Source organism: Molossus molossus, unplaced genomic scaffold, assembly GCF_014108415.1.
Source record: "Molossus molossus isolate mMolMol1 unplaced genomic scaffold, mMolMol1.p scaffold_m16_p_13, whole genome shotgun sequence".
Taxonomy (NCBI): domain Eukaryota; kingdom Metazoa; phylum Chordata; class Mammalia; order Chiroptera; family Molossidae; genus Molossus; species Molossus molossus.
Genome location: NW_023425348.1, coordinates 56,538,572 through 56,564,211, shown reverse-complemented (window position 1 = coordinate 56,564,211; position 25,640 = coordinate 56,538,572). Strand labels below are relative to the sequence as shown.

The following is a 25,640-nucleotide window of genomic DNA, read 5'->3' as shown; positions in this document are numbered from 1 at the left end:
GCTTGTATAACAGCATCCTGACCAGACCATTCCTGCCACAGAGACGATTACTGTCTTTAGGGCTGTCTGGGTTCCACCCATTCTCAGGCCTCTCTCACCTCCTGTCTATATTCCTAATGCCTTTTGAATAAATTCCCTTCTGCTTAGATTAGTCAGAAGCTTGCCACAGAAAAATTCACTCGTGAGTGACAGTAACCATGGTAGGGCTGAGTCCCATAGGACTGGGTAGTCATGGAGAATACAAAACAGCTCTAGGGTCCTTGACAGTAGAAATTCAAGAACTATCTAGTGTGATACAATCAACTACTCTCTGCCTATCTGCTACTACTCTGCATCTGTTTCTCTCCCTACCACCAACAGACTTCTTCACCTTTGCCTTTTTTCCAGCTCACAGTTTCCGCATACTCAAACTTTCAGTGATTCTCTTCAATGTACTCATAGCCCCTGAAGGGAAGAAAATCTTGTTTTCTAACCTCTTAGAGTCTGAGACCAGGCCTAAGAATTAAGCTGTCATGAGACATATTAACAGGAGAAAAGTATACAAATTTTATTTAATCTTTTTATGTGCACTTGGACCCACCATAGGAAAACAAAAGACCTAAAAATGCGGTTAGGACTGAGAGATTATCTACTGCTTCTTAACACAAAGAACAATACATTTGTGGAGAAGTGACAAGACAAAGGAAAAGAGCTGAAGCTTCTAGGAGTGGTACATCATGAAGTGACTAAGAACTATATGGAGAAGCGAATGGAAAAGGGTGTGTTTTTGCAGGTTGGTTTGTGCAGATTTATTTGGGCATTCACTCCCTCTGATGATGAGAATGTTCTGGTACAGGTAGGGCTGTCTCATGAAAAATCTTATGATCTGCTTTTAGGCAGAAAGAGAGAGGTCAGAGAGCCCTTTCTGCGTGTGCTGTTCCTCAAGAGCCCTCAGCTCAAAATAAATGTGCCAACGCATTATATTTTAGGGTGGCCTGTTCCAGTCCCCTCAGGGATCACACTTCTGAGCCTCTGCTCTTGTCTTTAACTTACTGAATCTTTCAGAATTCTGTAGATGAACTCCTGTGAGTGAGAATCTGTTTGCCACAGCTCATGCTCCAATAATACAGAGTGCCACACAGGGCCAGGACTGGGATGCAGCAAGAAGGTGTCCAGGACACAGATTTTCATAAGGGTAGTTTCTTATTTGTAATGCCAACTGGGCACTTGCACAACCCTAAAAGGGAGCACTTCTTGAAATGTTGCACCCTGGGTATCTTGCTTGCCTCACCCTAGTGCTGGCCTGAATTGCCTTAGCAGTGTTCCAAACTATGCCTAATCTTATCCCCGTGTGAGGGCCAGCTTAATTCCTGCTAGAGTACCCTTCAGCAAATCTCTCCTCCCTAATGTCCATTTCTCAAATTCCCAAGGCTCAGTGAGGGGAAGTTGCTTGTTTTTTTATCTTTCCCACAACGTCCTCATTTTTATGCTCCAGTATTTACCTTCTCCCAGGATCATTAAAGGCAGAAGCACACATTCTCTCCATCCCCGATCCTTGGGGCTGTCCTTCCTTATCTTAGTCTCATCTGAAGGTTCCTCTGAAATAATGAGCAGCACATTTTCCAAAATATAAACAATTTAGTTTTTAATACGATCACATATAGGTTTACAAAAAATAGTCAAGTCTGTTTTGGATAATTGTGGCTTGTCTCCGGTTCTAATTTCTTATTTTTACTTGCTTGGACAAAATCATATTTATTTCTCCAAAACAGTGATTTTAAAGTATAAGCCATTCTAATATCAGATTAGGGGAAATGTCTTTAATATCATGTTCAGGAACATATTTCTGCTGAAAGATATACCAATTTACTTTTCTAAATAGGACACTCAATTTTTCAACTTAAGAGTCCTATACTTGGATATTTTAATTGAATTTACCATGAAAAGTTGATAGACACTTAACTTATATCCATATAACTAAAAAGTCATGCAAAAATAATACTTCCCAGAACACAGGAAGAGTCTGCTCCCAAAAGCAAGCTGTTTTACCATCTTGGGTGGCAGAAAGTGCTTACATAAATTGAAAATTTTCATACATCACCCTGGCCAGTGTGGCTCAGTTGGTTGGAGCATCGCCCCATGTACCAGAAGGCTGTGGGTTCAATTCCTGATCAGGGCACATACCTAGGTTGTGGGTTTGATTCCTGGTCAGGGCATGTATGGGAGGCGACTGATTGATGTTTCTCTCTCACATCAGTGTTTCTCTCTCCACCCTCCCCCTTGCTCTCTCTCTCTCTCCCTTCCTCTCTCTTTAAAATCAATTATAATTTTTTTAATGCAAAAGAAAGAAAATTTTCATATATCTATATTTTTTTGTAAGGTCCTGTTTCCAGCGAGCAAACCCCAGTTAAGGCACAGCTCTTTATGCCATCACACTGTACAGTATGTGGGCCAGCCTATGTTTTGCTTGTTCTTCAGTCAGTTCACTCTGTTAACTGTGGCCATAGGTTATGGGATGATGTGATCCCATAATAGGGTTACTAGGTCAGTATGGGCCATGGGTAGGGCTGGGGACATGGTATATATTTCAATGGCTCTCTCTGGTATTCAACATCATTCCAAGTAAGTCACAACCACAAGGAACCTGGTGGAGCAGAGACGGAGAACAACACAGCATTGACATAGCTTCCCCCCACCCCCCTGCCACCGGTCCCTCTACAAACAGTGGTGTAAGAAGCAACCAAGTTGCTCAATGGGGTTCCTGCTTCTACTGAGTTGCCCTGTCTATTTGTCACAGGCTGTCCTGGAGAAAGAGCAGAGACAGAGCAGGTGAAAGAAGGAATTCACTAAATAGCAGTCAGGCTTTAGAGGTGTTTGATCATTTGTTAGGAATGAGGTGCCCAGCCGGAGTGGCCCAGCTGGTTGAGTGTTGCCCTCTGCACTGAAAGGCTGCCAATTCAGTCAGGACACATACCTGGGTTGTGGGTTCAATCTCTGGTCAGAGTGAGTGGGAAAGGTACCTGATCCATGTTTTTCTCTCTCTCCCCTCAGAAGATTTTTTTTTTTAAGGAGTGAGCACTACATTTGTCTAGCACTACAAATGCAGCTCTTTATGTTGTCCTTTGAGTTTTCTCTGTGCAGGTAAAGAAGAAGGAAGCAAGAGAGACAAATTGCTATGTGGACACCTCTGGCTTAGAACCACATTCAGCAAGACATTATTTTGCATTTTAATTTACTTTTATTTTGTTTTGTTTTGCTTTGGTTTGGTTTGTTTTTAAGCTAGAACAGATGATAAGTTAATAGACAAGTACCAAAGAAGAGAAAATACTTTGCATTTCCTTTCCTTTTACCTCTATCGTCAGGAAAATTTGGGGGTTTGTGGAGGTTTTGTTTATTTTATTCATTTTTTAATCTTTTCTAATTATTATATGTCTGAAGTAGTGTCTTACCTATCTGACTCCACCTCTTCTTTTGAGACAATTTCTCACTTTTTAAAAGAGCTTTAGATATGTGCTAATTGTATTCCTGGGGCAGGGAAGAGGGAGTGTGCCTTACAGGGCTACAGACAGGCTTGGAAGGACTGCTGTTTGACTAAATCTGGACGTCTCCTTTCCAAATCACCAAATTGCTTCACTGCTTAGTGTAGAACGTGGTAACTTGATACCTCTCCTCAAAAGATAAGTTTATTTTTATTTATTTTTATTTTTTAATCCTCACCCAAGGATATTTTTCCATTTTTTGTACAGATAGAGTGGGAGGGAGAGAGAGGAAGGGAGAGAGAGACAGAAACATCGATGTGGAGGGACACATCGAGTGGCTGCCACCCGCACGACCAACCAGGGCCAGGGACAAACTGCAACCGAAGTACATGCCCTTATTGGGAACCGAACCCGGGTCTCTCCGGACCGCAGGCCGATGCTCTAACCGCTGAGCCAAACCGGCCAGGGCTCAAAACATAAGTTTAAAACCAGGTCCCCATGTCAAATTTATCAAGTTGCCTATATTTAAGCCTTAAATTCCTATGGGAGTATGGATGAGAAAACTTACTGTTTGTTGAATATATACCATGTTCTAGGCACTGTACATAATACTTTATAGTCAATCCACACAACAGCTCATTGTAGGAAGTGCCATTATCTCTATTTCACAGCTGAGATAAAAATGAAATGCAGAGTTGCGTAACCAGCTGCCTAAGGTGACCCAATGGCGAGGAGGCAGAGATAACATTCTCTTGTGTCACTTTAGAAAGGGACTATGTAAAAGTTACATATTGCTGTGAAAATAATTTTTTGGCTGTAAAAACAATTTTTTGACCTTACATTCATATAACCTTTTGTTAAATACTTGAAGAACTCCAGTTCTATCTTAAAGTTTCTTTGTAATTCAGCCATTTCACAAATATTTGTGTCTTTCTTTCCTTAAGAAATGACTTTCTTGGATGACACCACTATAACATTTCTTACATATTCAAAGTGGCAGATTTAATACAATTTCTCTAGCACTACCATGCGTTTGCTTGAATATCCATCCACAAAGCTTTTTATCTGGCTGCCTTCCAAGGTAATGCAAATAGATTTAGGGCTGCTGTCTGATTACTTGAACAGTGAGTCTGTGAGGCTAAAGACAGTATCTTTTACTTGCTGTCAAAGATCTTAGGGCTGCCCTTGGTTCAGTGTTTGGAGCGTCGGTCTGTAGACCAGAGAGACTTGGGTTTAGTTCCCGCTAGGGGCACATACCAAATAAAAAAATAAAAAAAAAGAAGATCTTAGGGCCAAATGCTGTATAACAGAGTGATATCTGAAGCTAAAATAGGGTATTATTTATAAAATGCCTCTTACACAGTCAGGAATGCCAGAGGCAGATATTAAGGGTCTAAGTGCAGAGTAAAGAAGTGAGAAGAACCAGCAAAGTGTAAAGGACAAACACATGCTATGTGAATGTACAGTAAAATTTTTCCCATTAGGCAGAACTTACCCCCTGGATTTTAAGAGAATGGCAAGAACTAGCTGCTAATAGATAACCACTGCATTGTACAGATAACCATTGCTTTGTGTACACCAAGGCTGCTTGCTCCCTCAGGCATAACGGCTAACTGCAAATATCTGCTTCTGTACGTGCTTGCTTGCTTGCAAACCCTTAGCCCAAATTCCTTGACAGGGGCTAAGACAACTATAATAAGCAACCTACCCCCTGAGCTCGGGGCTGCTCTCTCCTCTGCGTAGGATGGGACAGTCGCCGCGCGGCTAATAAAGCTCTCTTAATTTGAACCCAGTTGGGAGTCTGAGTCTGGTCTGTCTCATTGGTCTACAACAAAAGGAGACAGTAGGAAGTAGCAGTAGTTTTCAAACTTGTGTGCTTGAAGAGATTCTGAGCTGTAGGGCTGGAGTAGAAGGAAGGTATTTGCATCATTAACAAAGGCCAGACGTTATTCTAATTTGAGAATTCCTGGGAAGGGCATCAGTAAAACCAGATGTCTAGTAATAAATTCCCATTAGAGACAAGGAGCAGGGAATATCTGTGGTTGGCATTTGTCCTGCTCTATTCCAAGCCCAACTTGGTATACATGAGTCTGACTCATATAAATGAGTGAAAGTTCAGAAAACAGGTTTAGGGAGTAGGATATTTTGCTTAAAACCAAACCCTGGCCAGTTTTTCTCAGTGGTTAGAGCGTTGGCCCGTGGACCAGAGAGTCTCAGGTTCAGTTCCTGTTAAGGGCATGTACCTCAGTTGCAATTTGTCTCCGGCCCCCGGGTGGCAGCCAGTCTATGTCTCTCTCAATCTCTCTCTCTCTCTCTCTCTCTTTCCCTTTCTCCTGCTCTATCTGAAGATAAATGCAAAAATGTCCTCAGGTGAGGATAAAAAACAAACAAAAACCAAGACTTCCAAAGGGCAGAGTAGATTAAGGAGATAGCAGAGTGGATCAGGGATATGATATTGGGTCAGATCACTAGAGGATGTTCAGAGCCATACAATTAATATGTCCCATCTTTCAAAAAAATACTTCTTGACCCCACTTCCTCTCTCAAATACTTCTTTATTTCTCAGTTCCACTTTACACCAAGACTCCTCAAAAGGGTTGTTGATTCTCTCTATTTCATTTCCTATTTTCCTATTCCCCCTTAAATCCACACCAGTCAGGCTTTGTCCCAACAACTCTGGCAAAGTTATCATACTTCATGTTTCTAAATCCAATGGTTATTTCTCAGTTTCATCTTGTTAATCTCTTAGCAGTGTTGACAGAGTTGACCACTTTCTTTTTCTTGAAATAGTTCTTCATTTGCTTCCAGAACATCATATCCCTTTGATTCTCCTACTTCATAGACCACTCCTTCTGAGGTTCCACTGTTGATTCCTTTTCCTCAATATTTATTGGAGTCCATCAAGGCTTAATGCCCAACCCTCTTCTCTATCTACCTTCCCTTCGTAAATTATCTCATCCAGTCTCATGGCATTCATATGCTGATGACACCCAAAATTCTTATCTCTAGCCCTAACCTCTAAACCCAGTCCCAAGTCAATAACTTTTCTAGCCCCTTCTTGGTGACTCTATTTGGATAGTACACATGTTCAGTACTTTCTTCTCCCAAACCTGGTCCTCATATAGTTTATTTTATTTTAATAAATGACAACTCCATTCTTTCAGATGCTCAGGCCAGAAAAACCATCCTGGATTTCTCTTTTTCTCATATCTCACATCTAGTCCCTCTGGATAGCTTATATTTTCTATCTTTAAAATATAAATTAACCCCTGACCTGCTTGGCTCAGCACTTAGAGCATCGACTCTCGGACCAAAGGGTCACAGGTTTAACTCCCAGTCAAGGGCAAGTACCTGGGTTACAACAACAACGAATATATATATATATATATATGTATATATATATATATATATATATTCAGTCTGACCACTTCTTATCACCACAACTTCTACTACCCTGGTCCAAGCCACCATGGCTCTCAACTGGATTAGTTAATAGCCTTTTCACTTATCTTTCTGTTTTTGTATCTCCACTGTCCCACATAGTTTATTGTTGGGACAGCAGTGGTAAAGATCTTTTAAAAACATGGTACTCTTGCACAACTCTCCCATCTACCCACCCCACCCCAATCCCTGAATTTCCAATCAGAGAAAAGGATACATTTTCAGTACTTGTCATTGGGTGTAATTGGATATTCCTTTGGGAAAAAGTTCAACTACGAAAACGGAATTATTTTCCTATTGCTGCTTAACAAATTACCACAAACTCAGTGTCTTAAAACAACACAAATTTATTATCTTACAGTTCTGGAGGTCAGAAGTCTAAAATCAAGGTATCAGAAGGGCTGCATTCCTTCTTAAAGTTTCAAGGAAGAATACTAGTTGGGGCAAGCAATAGCAAAATAAAAAAAACCTTGGGCCCTGGTCGGTTTGGCTCAGCAGTTAGAGCGTTGGCCTGCAGTCCAGAGAGACCCGGGTTCGGTTCCCGCTAAGGGCACGTACCTCGGTTGCAGTTTGTCCCCAGCCATGGATGGGTCGTGCAGGTGGCAACCACTCGATGTGTCTCTTTCACATCAATGTTTCTCTCTCTCTCTTCCTCTCTCTCCCTCCCACTCCATCTGAACAAAAAATGGAAAGATGTCCTTGGATGAGGATTAGAAAAAAAAAAAAAACCTTGGGAGGAAAGGCTGGGAAATGAGATGCTTTGGGGGGTGGGGTGGGAATAAAGCCTTTGAAAAGCTCCTGTGTATTCTGAAGACTGTAGAAGGTGAAGCACATGCCCAGGGTTAGTACATGCTCAGAAAATACCTGAGAAGACATTGATCTCTTACCTCTAGGCTCTTTTCATGCAGGAAGTGAAGGCAAAGGCAAGGTTGTTAACTGTCTGGCTGAGTGTGAAGGTATGTCACAATATGCCTTGGAGACTAGTGGTAAATTGGGAGGTTTTCTGTTATTGTGGTTTCAGGCATTTAAGGAAATCTTTTTCAGATTATTAGCTGATAATTCAGCTAATAGAAGAAAGAATTTAGTAGCCCCACGCAATAACAATAACAAAAAAAGAGTTTACAGAATTTGTTCAGAAAACTCAATAAACAAATAACAACTGCAACAACCACCACCACCAAGTCCTGGGGAGGGCACAATATGATTACTGGAGTTGCCACATGATAATAATAAAAATGTACTTTGTATAAAGAAGTAAAGAAAACCAGGAGTACAAAGTCTTGTCAAATAAAGAATATCAATAAAGAGATAAAAATTTATTTTTAAAAAAGAAACCAAATAAAATTCTGGAATTGAAAGGTACAATAAGTGAATTTTTAAAAAATTACTTGAGTGGCTGGCCAGTGTGGCTCAGTGGGTTGAGCACTGTCCCATAGACTGAGAGGTCCCAGTTTGATTCCCAATCCGGACACATGTTGTTATTCTTCCCTGAAACTTCCGGTAGGGGCTGTGCAGGAGGCAGCAGATCAATGTTTCCTTCTCACATTGATGTTTCTATCTTTCTCTCCCTTCCTCTCTCTCTCTAAAAAAGAAAAAAAAAAAAATTACTTCAGTGGTCAATAGCAGATTTAAGCAGGCAAAAGAAAGAATCAGTGAACATAAAGATAGGTCAATTAAGATTACCCAATCTAAGGAGCAAAAATAAAAACAGACTGAAGAAAAATTAAGAATCTCAGAGATTTGTGAAATACCACCAAGTGCACCAACATACACATACTAGGAGCCCCAGAAGGGGAGAAGATAAAGGGGCAGAAAAAACATTTAAAGAAATACTGGCTGAAAACCTCCTAGGTTTGATGAAATATGTGAATCTTCATATCCAAAAAGCTCAAAGAACTTCAAGCATGATAAACTCAAAGAGCTACAAACCAAGACACACTATAATCAGACTGTCAAAAGTCATAGGCAATAAGAATTGTGGCTGCAGCAAGAGAGAAATGATGTATCATGTTGAAGGGATCATCAATAAGATTAACAGTTAATTTCCCAACAGAAATCAATGGAGGCCAAATGATGTGGAATGACATTTTAAATTGCTGGACAGGTTATGTGCCCATCAACGCATAAACTTATAAGGAAAATATGTTAAATACATACCATGGGGTATTATTGTCTTTAAAAAGGAGGAAATTATAAGCTCCCATCCCAGGTTTTGGCACCATTATATAAGAACAGGATGGAGCTGAGTAACCAGGAAGTACAGGTTTATTGTGGGAAATACCTGCTGGGCTGCCTCCAAGTAGAACTCAGCAGCCGCAGACCAAGGGTTTTTAAACAGGGCTGGGGTGGGTAGTTGCCCGCCGAGGAGTCGTGGTCGTCTTTGATTGGTCGGGGCTGGGGTCTTTCCGAGAGTTGTTCTTCTCCTCCAGCAGCTGTTTAGGTTTGGGAGGGGGTTTCAGGATACTCTTCTGCCTGGTCGGAGCAATAAGCTTTGGTTTCCTAGAATAAGGGGCTTGGGGCGAGGTTAAACAATAAGAGGCTGGGGGTAGTAATGTGGAAGTTAAATTTAACAGAAATCACCCTGGCTTGTTTAACTCAGTCATTAGAGCATTGGCCCGGGGACCAATGAGTCATGGGTTTGATTCCAGTCAAGGGCATGTACCTCGATTGTAATTAGTCCCCCGCCCTGGTTGGGGTCCTGCGGGAGGCACTCAATGTATCACTTTCATGTTGATGTTTCTCTCTCTCTCCCTCCCCTCTACCTGAACAAAAATGGAAAAATGTCCTCAGGTGAGGACAAAATAAAGAAGGAAATCTTGTCATATACTACAACATGGATGAGCCTTGAAGACATTATGCTAAGTGAAATAGGCCAATCACAAAAAGACAAACACTGCATGAATGATTCTACTTATATTAGATATCTAAAATCAAACTCATAGAAACAGAAAGTAGGATAGTGGTTTCTAGGGCCTGAGAGGAGGAAGAAATAGAATTGTTGTTCAGTGGGCATAGAGTTTTAGTCCTACAAGATGAAAAAGTTATAGAGAGCTGTTATAGAACAGTGTGTGTGTGTATAACTTTTAAGTACAGTTAAGTGTACATAAAGATGGTGAATTTATGTTACCTGTTTTTATCACAGAAAGAAACTGCCAAGAAACAAACAACAAAGACAAAAAACAAACAAACAAAAAAAACCTGAAGAAATCAAGACTCTCTCAGATAAACAAAAGCCGAGAGATTGTTTCTACTTTACCTCTAAGAAATGCTAACGAGAGTCTTCAGGCTGAAATAAAAGGACACTAGACATTAACTCAAATCCATACAGAAAAATAAAGAACACTGGTAAAGGTAACTACATAGTTATATACAAAGGTCAGTTTTAAAGATTTTTGGTCATAACTTCTCTTTTCAGTCTATTTTATTTAAAAGACAGCTATAGCCCTGGCCAGTTTGGCTCAGCGGTTAGAGTGTCAGCCCATGGACCGAAGAGTCCCGGGTTCGATTCCAGCCAAGAGCACGTACCTCGGTTGTGGTTCATCCCCGGCCCTGGTTGGGTTCATAGGAGTGGCAACCAATCAATGTGTCTCTCTCACATCAATGTTTCTCTCTCTCTCTCTCTCTCTCTCTCTCTCTCTCTCTCTCTCTTCCTCTGTCTCCCTCCCACTCTATCTGAACAAAAAAATAGAAAAATATCCTTGGGTGAGGATTAAAAAATAAATAAATATCTTTAAAAAAAAAAACACTCTTAAAACTCAACAACAAAAAGACAAAGAATCCAATTGAAAAATGAGTAAAGAATTTACTTTGAAATATCTCTAAAAAAGATTTATGAATGGACAATAAGCATATGAAAAATGTTCAATAACATTAATATTTAAGGAAATGCATTTCAAAACCGAAATGAGTCCTGGCCAGCGTGACTCAGTGGTTAGAGTGTCAGCTCGAGGATGGAAGGGTCATGAGTTCGATTCCCTGTCAAGGGCACATAACTGGGTTGCAGATTCAGTCTCCAACCCTAGTTGGGGCACATGTGGGAGGCAACCAATAGATGTGTCTCCCACATTGATGTTTCTCTCTCTCTCTCTCTCTCTCTCTCTCTCTCTCTCTCTCGCTTTCTTTCTCTCCCCCTCCCTCCCTCCTTCTCTCCCACGCTCTTGAAAAATCAATGGAAATATATCCTTGGCTGAGGATTAACAAAACCAAAATGAGATACCACTTCACATCCACTAGGGTGCATATAATTTTTTTATCCTCACCCGAGGACATTTTTCCATTTTTTGTTCAGATAGAGTGGAAGGGGAAGAGAGGAAGAGAGAGAGAAACATCGATGTGAAAGGGACACATCAAGTGGCTGCCACCTGCAGGACCGAACCAGGACCAGGGACAAACTGCAACCGAGGTACACACCCTTAGCGGGAACCAAACCCAGGTCTCTCGGGACCGCAGGCCGACGCTCTAACTGCTGAGCCCAACTGGCCAGGGCACGTGCATATAATTTAAACAGGAAGATAATAACTGTTGACAAGGACATGGAGCAATTGGAATTCTCATAAATTGCTGGTAGGAATGTAAAAAGGTGCAGCTGTTTTGGAACACAACTTAGCAGTTCCTTGAAATGTTAGCCTTAGACTTACCACCAGACTCAGCAATTCTATTCATAGGTATATACACAAGAGATTGAAAACACTTGATCAGACAGAAAAGTATACAGGAATGTTCACAGCAGCATTATTCATAACAGCCCCAAATTGAAAACAATTCAAAATGCCCATGATTGGTGAATGAATAAATAAAATGTGCTATATCCACATAATGGAACGTTGTTTGGTAATAAAAAGAAATGAAGTGCTGATACATGTTACAACATGAATGACTCTTGAAAACACTATGCTAAGTAAAAGAATCCAGATACAAAAATCCACAGATGATGATTCCATTTATATGAAATGTTCAGCACAGGCAAAGACATTAAGACATAAAGTTGATTAGTGTTTGCCCCAGGGCTTGATTTTGGAGGGGGATGTGAAGTGAAAGCTTAATGGATATAGGGTTCTTTCTTGGGGGATGATGTAGTGGGGCACAAAGCATAATTTTCCTCCTATCTTTCTAAGTTCTTCTGGCTGGGTTCATAATTAAATTAATGTGAGAAAGATTAATAGAAGACATGCAAATTTATTGGGATTACATAAGAATATGAAACCCAAGAACAGACTGACTGTTGAGGTTTATATGCCTTCTGGATGAAGGAGAGGGAAGCAGGGGACTTGTATGTCAAAGGGAAAGTGGGCAATTCACAGGTAGATGAGAAAAAGCGAACATCTAATAAAGAAATTCTTGCTGGGTCACCCTGAAACAATGTAGCATAGAAGGGAGCCTGTTTGTTGTTAGATTTCTTCCTGACTGCCGCACTTAATTTTTTTTTTTGGTACGTGCCCATGGCGGGAACTGAACCCGGGACTCTCTGGTCCGCAGGCGGAAGCTCCAACTGCTGAGCCAAACCGGCCAGGGCTGCTGCACTTAATTGATATTATGATTCTAAGGTGATGTTCCCTTCCTTAAACTATTTTTTCCTAAATAAACAGTTTTTTCTGTCTGAATTTCTCTAAGTACGTAAGATGAAGAGGCTTTTGTTTGTTAATAACCAGCTTAAGTTCAATATCCCAAAGGCATATTTTGGGGTGGCAAACTCTGGTCCCCCTCAATGTTCTAGAGTTAGATAGTGGTGAGGGTTGCACAACATTGTGAATTTATTACAATCACTGAATTGTGTACATACTTTAAAATTGTTAAAAAGGTACATTTTTTGTTACATGAATTTTACCTCCATTAAAAATATCAAGTCATAAATAGACTTTATCAACATGTAAAATTCTTTTCACCAAACACATTAGTGGTGAGAAGACCACCTGCATATAAAAGGTGTGAAAGATATAAATAGACAACGCACAAAAGAACCATAAATAGCCATAAAGATATGAGAAGACACTGAACTTAAATAGAAAAGAGAAGAATGCAAATTATAACAGAGATAGCGTTTTCTTTGTAGATTTGCAAAACTGAAAGAATTTGAAAATCAAGGATGGCTAAGGGTTAGAAAAAGATGATCTCCTATACTGCTAATAGGAGTTTATTTATTTATTTTAAATAATTTTTCTTTATTGATTTTAGAGAGAGAGAAAGGGAGAAGGAGAGAGAGAGAAACATTGACGAGAGAGAACATTAATTGGCCACCTCCTGCACACCCCCAGCTGGGGATCAGGCCTATAACCTTGGCATGTGCCCTGACCAGAAATTGAACCTGGAGCAGGCTGATGCTCTAACCACTGAGCCACTGGCCAGAGCAGAACAGTTTCTTTTTATTTTTTAATTTTTTTTTAAATTATTTATTTATTTTTTTCTTACAGATATTTTACCTTTTTTACCCCATTGACACCCCCCTCCCCACCCCACCCCCGCACAGTCCCCGGCTTAGTTGTCCATGTCCATTGGTCATGCATACATGCATATAAGTTCTGTGGTTTATCTCTTCCCACCCCCCCCACCCCCTCTTCTGAGGGATGTCAGTCTGTGCCCTACTTCCATGTTTCTGGGTCTACTGTATTCCTCAGACGGTTATGTTTATTATATTCAGTATATAAGTGAGATCATGTGGTATTTGTCTTTTTCTGCTTGGCTTATTTCACTTAGGATAATACTTTCCAGGTCCCTCCATGTCGTCTCAAAGGATAAGAGATCTTTCTTTCTTACCGCTACATAGTACTCCATTGTGTATATGTACCACCGCTTTTTTATCCATTCGTCTACTGATGGACACTTGGGCTGTTTCCAGATCTTAGCTATTGTAAATAGTGCTGCTATGAACATGGGGGTACATATATTCTTCCTGATTGGTGTTTCAGGCTTCTAAGGGTATATTCCTAGAAGTGGAATCACTGGGTCAAATGGAAGTTCAATTTTTAATTTTTTGAGGTAACACCATATTGTTTTCCACAGTGGCTGCACCAGTCTGCATTCCCACCAGCAGTGTATTAGAGTCCCCTTTTCTCCACACCCTCGCCAACACTTGTTGTTTGATGATTGGTTGATGGCGGCCATTCTGATAGGTGTGAGGTGATACCTCATTGATGTTTTAATTTGCATCTCTCTGATGATTGGTGATGTTGAGCATTTCTTCATATGTCTCTTGGCCATTTGTATGTCCTGTTTGGAGAGGTGTCTATTCAGCTCCTCTGCCCATTTTTTGATTGGGTTCTTTGTCTTCCTTTTGTGGAGTTGTATGAGCACTCTATATATATTGGAAATTAACCCCTTATCTGATGTATCATTGGCAATGATGTTCTCCCATACAGTGGGTTGCCTTTCCATTTTGATGATTGTTTCTTTTGCTGTGCAGAAGCTTTTGAGTTTGATGTAGTCCCATGTGTTCATTTTTTCCTTTGTTTCTGTTGCCTTAGGTGATATATCAGTGAAAATTCTGCTCCGTATGATGTTCGAAATTTTGTTGCCTACATTTTCTTCTAGAATTTTTATGGATTCACGGGTCACATTTAAATCTTTTATCCATTTTGAGTTTATTTTTGTGTATGGTGTAAGTTGATGGTCTAGTTTCATTTTTTGCATGTAGCTGTCCAATTTTCCCAACACCATTTATTAAAGAGGCTGTCTTTACTCCACTGTATGCTCTTGCCAACTTTGTCAAATATTAATTGAGCATATTGCCTTGGGTCCATTTCTGGGTTTTCAGTTCTGTTCCACTGGTCTATATGCCTGTTCTTGTGCCAGTACCAGGCTGTTTTGGTTACAGTCGCTTTGTAGTATAACCTGATATCTGGTATTGTGATCCCACCTACTTTGTTCTTCTTTTTCAAGATTGCTGTGGCTATTCGGGGTCTTTTTTGGTTCCATATGAACTTTTGAAGTATTTGTTCTAGTTCTATGAAATATGTCGTTGGTATTTTGATGGGGATTGCATTGAATCTATAGATTTCTTTGGGTAGTATGGACATTTTAATGATGTTAATTCTTCCAATCCATGAACAGGGTATGTGCTTCCACTTTTTTATATCTTCCTCTATTTCTTTTTTCAATGACCTGTAGTTTTCTGCAAATAGGTCCTTTACTTCTTTGGTTAAGTTTATTCCTAGGTATCTTAATTTTTTTGGCGCAATGGTAAATGAAATTGTTTTTTCAGTTTCTCTTTCTCTGAGTTCATCATTGGTGTACAAGAATGCCATCGATTTCTTGACGCTAATTTTGTATCCTGCTATTTTGCCAAATTCATTTATTAAGTCTAGTAGATTTTTGATGGAATCTTTAGGGTTTTCTATGTATAATATCATGTCATCTGCAAATAATGACAGTTTCACTTCCTCCTTTCCAATTTTGATCCCTTTTATTTTTTTTTCATGTCTGATTGCTGTTGCTAAGACTTCCAGTACTATGTTAAATAAGAGTGGCGAAAGTGGACATCCCTGTCTTTTTCCTGTTCTTAATGGAAATGTTTTTAATTTCTGTCCATTGAGTATGATGTTGGCTGTAGGTCTTTCATATATGGCCTTTATTATGTCGAGATATGATCCCTCTATTCCCACATTGCTGAGCGTTTTTATCAGAAATGGATGCTGGATTTTGTCGAATGCTTTTTCAGCATCTATTGATATGATCATGTGGCTTTTATTCTTCATTTTGTTTAGTGGTGTATCACATTTATTGATTTGTGAATATTGTACCAGCCTTGCATCCCTGGAATGAATCCCACTTGGTCATGGTGAATAATTTTTTTGATGTATTTCTGGATCCGATTTGCTAATATTTTGTTAAGGATTTTGGTGTCTATGTTCATCAGGGATATTGGCCTGTAGTTTTCTTTCTTTGTAGTGTCTTTTTCTGGTTTTGGAATTAGAATTATGCTGGCCTCATAGAACGTGTTTGGAAGTCTTCCTTCTTCTTGAATTTTTTGAAATAGTTTGAGGAGAATGGGTGTTAGTTCTTTTTTGAATGTTCGGTAACACTCCCCCGTGCAGCCATCTGGGCCTGGGCTTGTTTGCTGGGAGAGTCTTGATTACCTCTTCAATTTCCTTAGTTGTTGTTGGTCTGTTCAAGTTTTCTATCTCTTCAGGGTCGTTTTGGGAGTCTGTGTGTTTCTAGAAATTTGTCCATTTCGCTTAGATTGTCAATTTTTTTGCCATATAGTTGTTCATAGTAGTTGTTAATGATCTTTTGTATTTCTGTGGTGTTGGTTGTTACTTCCCCCTTTCATTTCTGATTTTGTGTATTTGGGTTCTCTCTCTTTGTTTCTTGGTGAGTGTAGCTAAGGGTCCATCAATCTTGTTTATCTTTTTAAAAAAACAGCTCTTTGTTTCATTGATCCTTTGAATTGGTTTTTTGGTCTCTATGTCATTTATTTCTGCTCTGATCTTTACTATTTCCTTCTTTCTACTTGCTCTGGGGTTTTCTTTTTGTTTGCTTTCTAATTCTTTAAGTTGTGAGGTTAGACAGTCAATTCGAAATTTTTCTTGTTTTTTTGAGGTAGGCCTGTAGTGCTATGAACTTCCCTCTCAGAACTGCTTTCGCTGCATCCCATAGATTTTGTGTTGTGTGTTCATTTTCATTGGTTTGCAAGAAGTTTTTAACTTCTTCCTTGATCTCCTCGGTGTCCCATTCATTGTTTAATAACATGCTATTTAGCCTCCATGTGTTGGAATGTCTTTGCATATTCTTGTTGCACTTGATTTCTACTTTCATGCCATTGTGATCTGAGAAGATGCTGGATATGATTTCAATCTCCTTGAAGTTGTAGAGATTTAGTTTGTGCCCTATCATGTGGTCTATCTTTGAGAATGTCCCATGTGCACTTGAGAAGAATGTGAATTCTGTAGTTTTGGGGTGTAATTCTCTGTAGATATCTATTAAATCCATTTGGTCTAGTGCTTCATTTAGAGTCTCTGTTTCCTTTTAATTTTTTGCCTAGAGGATCTATCCAATGCTGTCAACGGGGTGTTGAAGTCCCCTGCTATGATTGTATTGTTGTCGATTTCTCCTTGGAAGTCCTCCAGAAGATTTTTTAATATATTTTGGTGTTCCTATATTGGGTGCATATATGTTTATCAAGGTTATATCTTCCTGTTGGATAGATCCTTTCAATATTATGTAGTGGCCTTCTTTGTCTCTAGTTATGGCCTTCATTTTGAAATCTATTTTATCAGATATGAGAATTGCTACCCTAGCTTTTTTTTGCTTTCCATTTGCTTGGAAATTTTTTTTCCATCCCTTCACTTTCAACCTATGTGAGTCTTTTGTTGTGAGGTGGTTCTCTTGTAAACAACATATAGATAAGTCATGCTTTCTTATCCAATCAGCTACTCTGTGTCTTTTTATGGGAGCATTCAGTCCATTTACATTTAAGGTGATTATTGATATGTACTTATTTATTGCCATTTTTGTTTAGTGTGGTTCTATTTTTCTTCCCATTTCTACTGCTAATTACAGCAGTCCTTTTAACATTTCTTGCCGTGCTGGTTTGGTGCTAATGTATTCCCTTAGCCTTTTTTCGTTTGGGAAGCTCTTTATTTGACCTTCTATTTTGAATGATAGCCTTGCTGGGTAGAGTAGTCTTGGATTCAGATTCTTGTTTTTCATGACTTTGATTACTTCATGCCATTCCCTTCTGGCCTGTAGTGTTTCTTGTGAGAAGTCAGCTGAGAGTCTTATGGGGTTTCCTTTGTAGGTAACCTGTTGCTTATCTCTTGCTGCTTTTAGGATTCTCTCTTTGTCTTTAATTTTTGGCATTTTAATTACTATGTCTTGGTGTGGTTTGGGTTCTTCTTTCTTGGGACTCTCTGTGCTTCTTGAACTTGAATGCCTTCTTCCTTCACCAAATTAGGGAAGTTTTCTGTCAGTATTTTTTTGAATATATTCTCTATCCCTTGCTCATTTTCTTCTTCTTCGGGGACTACTATGATGCGAATATTATTACGTTTCCAGTTGTCCCACAGTTCTCTTAAGCTGTCTTCCTGTTTAATAGTTTTTTTCCTTTTGTTTTTCTGATTGGTTGATTTTTTCTACCCTGTCTTCTAATTCACTGATCCGGTCCTCAGCTTCCTCTACTCTGCTTTTTAAACCTTCCAATGTGTTTTTCATTTCTGATATGTCATTTTTTATCTCTTCTTGATGGTTTTTAATTTCCAGTTGGCTTATTTTCAGTGTCTCTATGTCCTTACTCATGCTGTTCACCTTCCTCAAGATCATGGCTCTGAATTCTAGCTTAACATGCCTAATTGCTCCACATTGATCTCATCTTCAGTGGAGGTCTCTTGCTCTTTCATTTCGCTTCTGTTTCTGTGTTTCACCATATTGGCTATCACTGTGGGCTTTGGAGCCTGTCAAGTTTTCCCTGTGGGTGTTGGTGTTCTGCTGTTTGTGGCTCCCTCTCCTAGGTTTAGATGAGCGAGGGAGGACCCACGTTGAACACCACTGTCAAGTCTTACTTTCCTGGTTAAAGTTGCCAGCCCAGGAAAGGTACTGTTATCCTCTAGCTTTTTGCCTGGAGGCTAGCAGTCGAGGTTACTTGATGAGTTTTGGGTTGTCAGTTGATTGAAAAACTCCCTCAGGTTCTCAGCACAAGGGGATTTCCCAAGGGTGGGGCAGATGCTGGTTGTTAATGAGCCTCAATTAGCACTTCAATGGCCCACAGGGTGGGGTTGGATCTCCGAGGGAGGGGCTGCTGCCTCTCCCCAGAGCCCTGGGAAGGAGCAATGTGGCCACTGTCCTGCGTGGCTGGCACTCAGCAAAGACTCTGAGTGCCCTCCAAATCCCGAGTGTCCCAACACAGTTCCAATCCAGCCTGCCCTACCTCTGCTGGGGCCCAAGGTGAGTGGCTGTGGCTGTTTCAGCCTCTGTCCCAGCTCTGCGCTGTGGGGCTGCCTGGGAGTGTGACCCGCGGGCGCTGCTCCCAGCTAAGGCCGCTGCCGAGCTGCCGACCGTGGGCTCCCAGCCCCCGTCTCGCGCCTTCGCAAGCCTACCGGGATGGAGTCAGTGTCCCTCGTTATGTGGTCCTCGCAAGCTGCTTTTCTGTTGCTTTTTCCCATCAATTTGTCTGTGTTATAGTTGTAATTCCAGTTTGGTTCTGGGAGATGGTCTGTGTAGCTCCGTTCACTCCACCGCCATTTTTCGATCCCCAGAACAGTTTCTTTTTAAAGGGGATTAATAGCAGAGGTTAGTAGCAAAACCATTTGGCAGGTAGACCTCCAGAGAGAACAACAAATCACTAAGTTAAAAGACAACATTAGGCAGTTACTATGCTTTGTACATTCATTAATCTTCTTCCTGGAGACATGACATTTGTCTTTGAGTGGCATTCCAGGGTTTCAGGGTAGTCAGCCACACGTAAGGTTACAGATTGTTTAACAGTCACAGAAAGCTCAACATCTCCCAAATGCCTTTGCTGCTGGAGCCATATTGCATCTCTAAAGTGAGTTCCCCTACATATATAAATGTAGAGAAAAAGTTTGGAAAGTCAAAAATGAAAGTGATATCAGTGGTTACCTTGTTGTAACCCAGGAGATCGACCAAACTCAGACGCCGAGATGGGGTTTAATAAAAGGAGTTTATTGAGCTAAGTCCGTAGGCACCTGCAGTATGTCCTACACAGGAGTAACTGCGGCCCCGGAGAGCTAAAATGGCTCCTTTTTATAGGATTTCGTAAGGGGGTTGCTACGTGTAAGCAAGCATGTTACAGAAGCGGAATTTAGCAGTTAGTTAATTACCTGTTACTCAGTTTCCCAGACATCTCAAAGGTCAAGATGTTTTCAATAGATTATCCCTGGTGCTGCCCAGGATTACTCGAGGGTTAGTTATTACCCCAGGGTTAGCGATTACTTAGGGATTAGTTAGTGAAGAATGTTCTTCAGTAAATGAGTAAACTGACAACCCCTTTGGTTGTCGTGAAGGCCTCTGGGAGTTTAGGTCAATGGCACTGAGTTATAACAACGTATGGTGCAATGGGACAGATCCATAACGTTGAAGGCAATAAAAGGTGATTTTAACCTTGTTAAAATTTTTTTTACATGGAGACATGATATTAATAATAAAATAAGAAAAAGTAGATTCAAAGTCCAGTATCTAACTACTGAATATATTTTAACTCTAAACAACATATTCTGGACTGGTCAAAGTGACTTGGTTGAAAGAAAGCTTTGATTTATATTCTTGTCTTCCTAAGGGTAGGAAACATAGACAGGGAAAGAAAAACAGAGTAGTTTCTGATTTTACTCTGCCAAAATGAAAGCCAGGTAAATCTCAGGTAATAGTCTTAAAATGCCTTGAATCAATTATTTCATCATTCAAAGAACTCATTATAAAAGCTTTTTGAAATATCTAAAACCTGAGACTTCATCAGTAAGGAACTCAATCTACAAAGAATTTTTTAAGAAACACTTGATTTGGGTTATCAAGATCTCTTGATAAGATAGATATGGATACTAAGGAAAGCCTGCTATTGCTGCGTGCTAATTATTCAGTACAACAGACTATGAGGGAAAAGAAAAAGACAAGTTAAAAAGCAAAAAGAGTAATGGCCAAAAATAAAAATAAAAAAGAAGGAGGGTGGTATTTTAGGATGCCAATGTGACAAATGTAAATAGCATAGACTCTGGAGACAATAACCTGGGCTAATTTTGTGTCTGCCACTTTCTAGTGTGACCTTAGGTGAACCATTTGTAAAATGAGAATAAGAATACCTATCTTGCTTACCTCACTGGGCTGCTGAGAAAGGCATTGTAAAAGGAAAAGTACTAACAAGATCAAAAGGGTTAGAAAAGAGTGAAAGAGATCAACTCAATAATGTCGAATCCTCAGGGGAATGAAGAGCTGTCAAAGACTTAGGCCAGACTGTCCAGAGAGACTTGTTTTAGTCCAGCTACAGCTTAATCTTTTTTTTTTTTTTTTAAGACTCTTCTTTATTTATTTTTATCCTCACCCGAGGACTTTTTTTTTTTTTTTTTTTTTTTTTTTGCATTTATCTGCAGATAAAGTGGGAAGGAGAGAAGGAGGAAGAGAGAGAGACACACATCAAGTGGTCACCACCTACACGACCCCAACTGGGCCGGGGACAAACTGCAACCGAGGTACGTGCCCTTAGTGGGAACCAAACCCTGGTCTCTCTGGACTGCAGGCCGATGCTCTGCTCTAACCGCTGAGCCAAACCGGCCAGGGCTACAGTTTAATTCTTTACCCTCTGCATAATAATACACACCAGCCTCCGATTATGCCCATGTTTCTCCCTTATAATTTCAGGAAAACTGCTCGTGAATCATCAGCTAAATTATTTTTATTATTTATACATCACAGTTGCATTGACATACCTAAAATATATATCAGTCTCTTCCATCCAATCAAACAACAGGGAGAAATTCAGATTCCTTGGTTTACAGCCAAAAGCCACACCTTAACAAATAGGAGGAGTAGAAAAAGTACTTAACTTCTCCATGACTCAGGAAAATGGGTGAAGGTTGTTAATTGAGGATTCTTCCTGTTGGGATCTATAATTGACACTTTCCTGGTGGGGTCTGTAATTGACTAGAGTGGTGGGTGTGAAGGCTCCCCCTTCTGACCTCCTGACTTCATTTGTTTTTGGATTTATAGTTTTATTATAGTAACAAATAGTTGTTACAGTGAGATCTACACACATATACAGAATTATTATGGTTAAATTCATATAGAACGATATTTACATGTTTAAGTTACTACTTTTGAAGTTGGGAGGTGAAGTACAGCTTATATGTCACAACAAAGAAAACAAAAATACACACGACAAAAACAGAGTTGACAGTAAAAATATAACTATCTGTTCTCGATGCAGGATCATAGACTAACATTTTTTTTTTTCTTTTGGGATAAACACCTTTATTACATGAGCCAAGACAGGAGGGAAGAGAGCTTATTGGCCTTTCCAGGCCTTGCTTTTCCTCAGATAGAACTCCAGCTCCTTGCCCTCCAGCACGTAGCCATCTGCTTGGCCACACTGGCCTGGTCTTGAGGTGATGCATGCAAGAAGCTTGCCCTGCTGGAACTGCTCCTTGAGAAGACTGCTAAATTTGGCATTCTTTTTCCTCTCATCATATTTCTTCTGAATTTTCTTTGATTGTTTTTTGTTTGAAATCTCTTCCTCCTCAGGAGTCAGCTTAGCCCCTTGTTGCGGCCCAGGGGCAGTGCACAGTGGGACTCGTACCACTGTCGGTATGGTGTGCTGTCAACAAGCACGATGCAGTTCTTGACTAGGGTTTTGGTGCGGACCAGTTTGTTGTTGGATGCATTGCAGACAGCATCAATAATCCTCATTTTGTGCGTACAACACTCTGACAACAGGAGAAGTTGCCCACATCCAGCTTCAGGGCTCTGTACTTGTTGCCTCCCTGCACTCGGACCGTGTGTATGCGGCAGGGTCCAATCTTAGTGTTGGCAGCAGGGCGTCCCAGCTCATATTTTCGCTTCGTGTGGTAGGGCTTCCTCTTGCCCCCAGTCTTACAACGCTTGTGCCAATTGTTCTGAGAGAGGCTCATGGCTTGGCACCGGATCGACTAACATTTTCCAAAGCAGATTCAAGCCAATTTTATCCAAATTTTTGACATGGGATGCAAGGCTTCCTGATTTCCACTTGGGAAATGTATTCTTCTAGTCCTGTAAAGATTCCACTTCTGGCCACACGTCATTGTTGGGGGTACCCGAAGTTCCGAAAATTCTGAGGAGTTGATCAATTTCTGAATCCCCATGGAAAAGTGGTTGTTGGTTGCTAATTCCACAAATGTGGTGCCTATACTCTGGTAACTGGAGTTGAATAGCGAGCTGACCCCAGCAGTATTTCTGAAGGTCTATAGCAAAGTATTACTACCTCATGTGTACATACTCTAATAGGTATTCCAAAAGCTCTGGCAAGCCAAACTCACACAGTTTAATTGTTCCCTTGTCATTTAATCAATAGATTTTTTTGAGGTTTTAAGTGTCTGTGTAGAACACTTCTAGAGTGACAAAACACAGTCCCTTGGCCCTGGCTGGTTTGGCTCAGCGGTTAGAGCGTTGGCCTGCAGTCCAGAGAGACCCGGGTTCGGTTCCCGCTAAGGGCACGTACCTCGGTTGCAGTTTGTCCCCAGCCCTGGTTGGGTTGTGCGGGTGGCAGCCACTAGATATGTCCCTTTCACGTCGATGTTTCTCTCTCTCTCTCTCCCTCCCACTCTATCTGAACAAAATATAGAAAAATGTCCTCGGGTGAGGATTAAAACAAAACAAAACACAGTTCCTTGTAGGGTTTGGTACAAATAACTCTTAACAAGTGAAGAATTCATTAACTGACCAGGAAGGATAGTATCCAAGCATTTCTTTAGATCCATGGAAAGGTATTCAAAGATGAGACATAACCTGGAATCCTGCACGAGCACATCTTAAAGACTGACTATATTTGGATGTCGAAGTTCAATTAGTAGAGAAATATCCTGAATTGCAATACAAGGAACTCCTTCCTCTTCACTTTGTAGTCTGATTGTCTTCATGGTCACCACTTGACCTGTGTAGTTTTGCGTCTACCCTCATACACAACTCCATTGGTAACTTCTCCAGTTTTCTCTATTTTGGTATAGTCTTGAATAGTCAATAAATAGTTATGATAGATACCAGCTAATGACCCTGCGGTGGCTACCACGTTGGCTTCACTCTTTCCTTCCTGACTCCATTTTATTTATTTATTATTAAAAAAATTTTTTTTTCTTTATTGGTTTTTTTAGAGAGAGAAGAAGGGAGAGGGGGAGAGAGAGAAATATTAATGAGAGAGAACATCCATTGGCCACCTTCAGCATCCCCCCCACTGGAAATTTGGCCTACAACCTGGGCATGTACCCTGACCAGGAGTTGAACCAGCAACCTTCTGGTACATAGGTTGACGCTCAACCACTGAGCCACACCAGCCAGGCATAGATACAAAACTCTTTTTTTTATCCTCACCCCAGGACATTTTTTTGCATTTATCTTTAGATGGAGCGGGAGGGAGAGAGGGGGGAAGAGAGAGAGAAACATGAACATGAGAGAGACACAGCAACTGGTTGCCACCCACACGACCCCAACTGGGACCAGGGACAAACTGCAACCTAGGTGCATGCCCTTAGTAGGACCTGAACCCGGGACTCTCTGGTCTGCAGGCTGACGCTCCTACCTCTGAGCCAAACTGGCCAGGGCAGATGCAAAACTCTTAAACAAAATAATAGGAAACCAAATTTGGCAATATTTATATATAAAACAAATAGAAGAAACAAGTATAAGATAAAACTTTTAAATGACATAATTAAAAATTTTTTAAACCATGAGGCACTCTCCCTTTCAGGAGCATTCCTGTACCTTTTCCTTTACCCTCCTCTTCCCCTCCTCCCACTCCCCAGGTGCATTACCTTGACCTTTGTCTCTGCTAAACTCCATGGGCCCTTCCTTTGCCTCTGTGACTTGTTTCCTGAACCCACACAGCCCAGTTGCCTCACTTCTATGACCTCTGTAACTTTCTAAATAAACTTTCTTTTCTAGTTTGAGTCTGGCCCTCAACTATTTCTTAGCCTGTAACAACTAGTGTAGTTTCTCTGCCAACATCACCAGTTACAACCAGATGGCGAATATGGAATACAATATACAGATGATGTATTGTAAAATTCAAGAGAGATTCAAAAGGATTTAATTATATATGGATTAAAAACCAATTATTATAAAAATATCAATTATCTCCCAAAGATCTCTAGATTCAATGCACTTCTAATCCATATCTCAGCAAGTACTTTTTTGTGTATTAAAACTGACTTTAAAATTTATATGGAAAAACAAAGAGCCAGGAATGACACCATACTCTTATAAAGAAACAAAGTTATAGATCATTACAGAGGAGACTATTTTCTTGGTTTTGGGGTATGCAAAAATGTTTGACAAATTGGATTAGATTAAAATTAAGAAATAGCAAAATATATCATTAAGAAAAAAGGCTTTGAGAAGATATTTACAATATATGTGTATATTTTTACTATATGTAGTAAATATTTAGTAAATATATATAAGAAATATATATATATAATATTTATTATATTCAGAATATATAAAGAATGCCTATAAATGAGTAAGGGAAAAAAAAGCAACCAATAAAAAAATCAGGCAAGAGCCTTGATGAGACACTTCACAAAAGAAGATAGCCAATAAGTATTTGAAAAGGTGCTGAACCATGCAGTCATCAAAAAAATGCAAATTAAAATCAACTACTACATATCTACCAGAATGACTAAAAATAAAAAAATAGTAACAATGTCATTTCTAGGAAATTTTAAAGCTACTGGATCTCTCAAAACACTGATGATAGAAATGTATATTGTTACAACCAATTTTAGTCCTTGATATAGGAAATGAAATCACATGCATATCAAAAGGCATGCAACACTGTTCACAGAAGCACAATTCATTATTGCCAATTAGTTATTACCCAAAAGTCTATCAATAGTAGAATGGGTAAATAAATTGTGGTATAACCAAGCAATGGAATATTATTCAGCAATAAAAATAAGAGCTACAGCTACACGCAATTGTGGATATGTCTCATTAATGTACTGTTAAATAAAAGGTGCAGACACAAAAGAATATGTATCATATTACTGGATTTATCTGAAGCTCAAAACAGACAAGTAATCTATGGTGCTAGAAGTCATTGTGTGGTTAACATTGGGTGTG

The 25,640-nt window shown here is 40.0% G+C and overlaps 1 pseudogene; it reads right to left on the bottom strand.

Annotated features, from left to right (window-relative positions):
• Nucleotides 1–21,837: 21,837 nt before the first annotated feature.
• On the bottom strand, nucleotides 21,838–22,459 carry LOC118628322 (annotated as a pseudogene).
• Nucleotides 22,460–25,640: the final 3,181 nt, after the last annotated feature.